Raw genomic sequence first — 5,396 nt, 5'->3', positions numbered from 1 at the left:
ACTCACTCATCCACACGCTCACTCATCCACACACTCACCCATCCACATGCTCACTCATCCACACGCTCACCCATCCACACGCTCACCCATCCACACGCTCACCCATCCACACACTCACCCATCCACACATTCACCCATCCACACACTCACTCATCCGCACACTCACCCATCCACACACTCACTCATCCACACACTCACTCATTCACACACTCACTCATCCATACACTCACTTATCCACCCACCCATCCATTTATCCATCTAGATCCAGTTCTGCACCTAATGTCTGCAGCTTCACTCAACTCTGAGGCTTGCTATGTCCTCTCCAACAGGGTTCCTTACCTGACACCCTCCACCCCCTCCACCCCCATCCCTATCAGGTCTCTGAGTTTGCCTTCAGTTAGGCCCCTCTGAACTCCTTGAATTCTGTGGTGGCCTCTTTAGCTCTTTATTGCTAGTCTGTAGCAGCATAAATATGTAAAGCGATTAATTACTGTGTAAAGAATCTGAGAGTTGATACCAGTATTAAATAGCATATTTGTGCATATGTGTGTTCGCCTTGGTGTGGTGTTTGTTTTTGTTTGGGTTGTAATATTTTCTGATGCAGAATCTTGCTATGTCTTAGTAGGTAGGGTAGGAATGACTTTGCCAACAGTAAGATATCAAGGGGAGTCATGACCACTTGACAAATTCCAGCCAATGAAACCGATGTACCTTGTGCACTCATTGTATTTGACGCACAGCAACACGGTGGAAGGACATATGTGGCCATCTTTGTTTCTGACATGCTCAGGACACACACTTCTCATAAACCATTACCAATGGACAGTCTGTCCCCCACTGCCGAGGGACAGTTCTGGTCTTGTGTGGGAACAGCAGGATGCTGACCAGTTTTCCTCCCTTATCATTTTCATAAGCACTCGTGCCTTGTACCACTTAAAACCCCCATGCATGAACCAATGTATGTCAGGGGTTCAGAGCAAAATGGGGCTTTGCTCCTGCCAACCTTCAACCCCACTCTATGCCCCCTTTTCAAGCCCTCTTTTCAAAGGCCACAAGAGGAAGCTGCTTACTGCCTGGTATGGAGGAGGAAGAAGAGGGAGAAGAGGAGGAGCAGAAAGGAAAGGGAGAAAAACAGCCTGAAAGACCCAGATTCTGGGATTCCCATTTCAAAGGACCTATTTTCCCAAGGGAAAAGACCTCACTGACACTCATTAACATAGCCTAGTTTACCAAGATACCTGAACCATAGTTCCCATGAAAAAATGAGAATCAGTAGAAGATAGCTAGAAATACTGATTTCCTTCACCATCCTCAGGTAACTGGTCCCTAGAGTCCCTGGAACTCTAGAACACTGGATGTTCTGCTCTTCAGGCTGAGGAGATGGTGCTTTTATGGAATTCTCTTCTATCTTATTATTCTATTCTATTCTATTATAATTTAGAAGTGGGGTCTTGCTTTGAACCACCACCACCCTCCTCTTGTTAGGATTACAGGGATATGGATGCTTCCCCATCCAGTGAACTTTAATCCATCCTTTCTGTGAGAAAACCTAGCACTGTCAGCATTCTTGATCAACTGTTATTCTGTGTTGCCTAGGGAACTACTTCAAGTCCCAGCCATGGACATACAAGAGGAACACTTGCAAGACACTCAGTGTTAGGACCTTGCTCTAAAACCTACCCTTTTCTTTAAAAAAAAATGATTTTAATTTTCTTTATTTTTCATATATTATACCCTAACTGCAGTTTCCCCTCCCCCTCTCCTCCCAGTTCCTCCTATTCTCCCCCACTTCCATACACTCTTCCTGCATTTCTCTTTAGAAAAGAGCAGGCCTCCCATGGATATCAACCTAAGATGGCATATCAAGTTGTTGTAAGATTAGGCTATGAGAATGAGGCAATCCAGTGTGAGGAAGCAGGTCCCCAAAGCAAGCTCCCACCATTAGGAGTCCTGTAGAAAGAGACTAAGCTACACACCTGGAACATAAACGCAGAGGACCTAGATCAGACCCATGCAGGCTCCCTGGTTCTTGGTCCAATCTCTCTGAGGCCCTATGAGCCCAGGTTAGATGAATTGTGGAGTTTCCTGTGGTGTCCTTGACCTCTCTGCTCTTACAGTCCTTCTTCCCCCTCTTCCTTGAGGTTTCTCCGAGTTCCACCTAATCTTTGGCTCTGGGTCTCTGCATGTTTCCATCAGTTGCTGGATGAAGCCTCTCTGATGACAGTTGGGCTAAGCACCAATCTATGAGTATAGCAGACTATCATTAGGAATCATTTCATTGACTTTTTTCCCAGTTTGGTTCTGTCCTACGTCTCTGGGCTGTTCTGCCTCTGGTTCCTGGCTCTCCAGGCAGTGTCAGGGGTGGCTCCCTCTCGTGGCATGGGTCTCAAGCTGGACCAGTCACTGATTAACTATTCCCATAATTTCTGCTCCATCTTTACCCTTGTACATCTTGTAGGCAGGAAAGCTTGTAGGTCTTAGGTTTTGTAGCTGGGTTGGTCCCAGTCTTGCCTGGTTACAGAAGATGACTCCCAGACTCTGTGTCTCCCATTGCTAGGAGTATTAACTAGGGTCACCCTCATAGATTCCTATGAGTTTTCATTACACTATGCTTCTAGCTCATCCCAGAGATGCCCACCCCCATTCCAGTTTGCCCAGCCCCATTCCAGTTGTCTCCCCCAGCATGCTCTTCCTCCATCCTTTCCTAATCTGATCCTCCCTGTTCCTATTCCCACCCCTCCATCGAGACCTCCCCCCACCCCATCCCCGTCCACCTGACACATCTATTCTATTTTCCTGTCATACTGAAGTTCATGCACACATATCCCACCCAGCCCTCTCTGTTAGTCAGCTTCTCTGAGTCTATGGATTGTAGCATGATTATCCTTTACTTCACAGTTAATGTCTCCCTTATATGTGAGTACATATCATGTTTGCATGTTTGTCTTTCTGGGGCTGAGTTGTCTCACTTAGGATGATTTTTCTTTCTAGTTCCATCAATTTATCTGCAAATTTCATTTATCTGCAAATTTCATGATGTTGGTTTTTTCTTCTCTCTCTCCCTCTCCCTCTCTCCCTCTCTCTCTCTCTCTTTCTTTCTTTCCTTTTTTTTTACAAGCTAAGTAATGCTCCATTGTATAAATGTAGCACATTTTCTTTATCCATTCTTTGATTGAAGGACATCTAGGTTGTTTCCAGTTTTAAGATACTGCAAATAAATCTGCTATGAACATGGTCGAGCAAGTGTCTTGTTATGGTATGATGGAGTGTCCTTTGGGTATATATCTAGGAGTGGTATAGCTGGGACTTGAGGTAGATTGATTCTCAATTTTCTGAGGCTGTACATATTTATTCTCACTCTACAATGGTACAGTGTTCCTCTTGCTTCACATTCTCACCAGTGGACTATTCCTTACCAGCATAAGCTGTCACATGTCTTATTGGTCTTAGTCATTCTGATGGGTGTAAGTTTTGATTTGCATTCTGATGGCTATGGATGTAGAAATTTTTCTTTAAGTGTTTATCAGCCATTTGAGATCCCTCTATTGAGAATTCTCGGTTTAGATCTGTATCCCATTTTTAATTGGATTATTTGATTTGTGATGTCTGGTTTCTTATGTTCTTCATATATTTGGGGTATTACCTCTCTATCATATGTAGAGTTGGTGAAAATCTTTTCCCATTCTGTGGGGTGCCAATTTGTCCTATTGACAGCATCCTTTGCCTTATAAAAGCTTTACAGTTTCATGAGGACCCATTTATTAATTGTTAATCTTACTACCTGTGTTATTGTTCTGTTCAGAAAGTCATCACCTATGCCAGTGTATTCCAGGCTATTCCCCAGTTTTTCTCATATCAGGTTCAGTACATGGTTTTATGTTGAGGCTTTGATCCTTGTACCTGAGTTGTGTGCAGTGTGATAGATATGAATCTATTTGCATTCTTCTACATGCTGACATCCAATCAGATCAGCACCATTTGTTGAAGATGCTTTCTTTTTTTCCATTATTTAATTGTATAATCTTGACTTCTTTGTCAAAAATCAGGTGTTCATAGATGTATGGATTTATGTCTGTGTCTTTGATTCTATTCTATTGATCAACCTGTCTTTTTATGCCAATACCATGTGTTTTTTATTTCTATAGCTCTGTAGTAGAGCTTCAAATCAGGGATGGTCATACCTCTGCAAATTCTTTTATTGTACAAGATTGTTCCAGCTATCCTGAATTCTTTTCTATGTGAAGCTGTATATTGCTCTTTAAAGGTCTGTAAAAACTGTGTTGGTGTTTTGATGAGAATTGCATTCAATCTGTAGACTGCTTTTGATATGATGGCCATTTTCACTATGTTAATCCTATGGATCTGTGAACATGGGGGATCTGTCCATCTTCTGATGTCTTATTCAATTTCTTTCTTCAAAGACTTGAAGTTCTTATCATATAGGTCTTTCACTTGTTTTGTTAAGAGTTACACCAAAATATTTTATATTATTTGTGGCTACTGTAAAGGGTGTTGTTTCCCTGATTTCTTTCTCAGCCCATTTATCATTTGTATAAAGGGGGGCTACTGATTTTTTTTTTTAGTTACTCTTGCATGCAGCCACTTCACTGAAGGCGTTTGCCAGATATAGGAGTTCCCTGGTAGAACTTTTGGGGTTGCTTATGTATACTATCATATCATCTGCAAATAGCAATACTTTGATTTCCTCCTTTCCAGTTTGTATTCCCTTGATTTTCTTTAAGTTGTCTTACTATTCTGGCTAGAACTTCAACTACTATATTGAATGAATTCTACTCCTCACTTTTAAGAAAACTATAGGAATCGTGACTTAAGGTCACTGGGGTGGACAGCAATGATTGTGTCAGGCTAAGCAACCAATCAGAATTCCTGTGACTGGGAAGAGTGTCACAAATCAGAGGAGTCTTAGCCTCTTCAGCAGCCACTCTTTGTCCACCTCCATGTCTGAACTAACAAACAAAGCATCCCTACAACCATGAGGTAGAGGACACACCACAGATCCCTAGCTTCCCCAGTCCCAAAGCTAAGGATGCCCCCAGGTAACACCTAACCTACAGCAGATGTGCCCCTGATGGGCTGGGACTATAGCAGAGGTGTTCCTGATTGGCTGGGACTGGCTTACATGCTGTTTTCACCAACGTATTTGGGAAGTGTCATGACTTATAATTCTCTTCAGATCATGGAGTTTGGGATAACATGAATCTGTATTCGTCTATTGTGATCATTCATATTTGACTTCAGGATAGACTTGTGTTTATGCAATAACAGAAATGATTATTTTGAACATGAAAAATGTCATCAACGCATACACTGAATGTCCATCACACCATACACACACACACACACATGCACACAAACACGTGTGCATGCACACACAC

The sequence above is a fragment of the Grammomys surdaster genome, unplaced genomic scaffold (assembly GCF_004785775.1).
Source record: "Grammomys surdaster isolate TR1022 unplaced genomic scaffold, NIH_TR_1.0 125603, whole genome shotgun sequence".
Classification (NCBI taxonomy): Eukaryota; Metazoa; Chordata; class Mammalia; order Rodentia; family Muridae; genus Grammomys; species Grammomys surdaster.
This window is presented reverse-complemented; position numbering follows the sequence as displayed.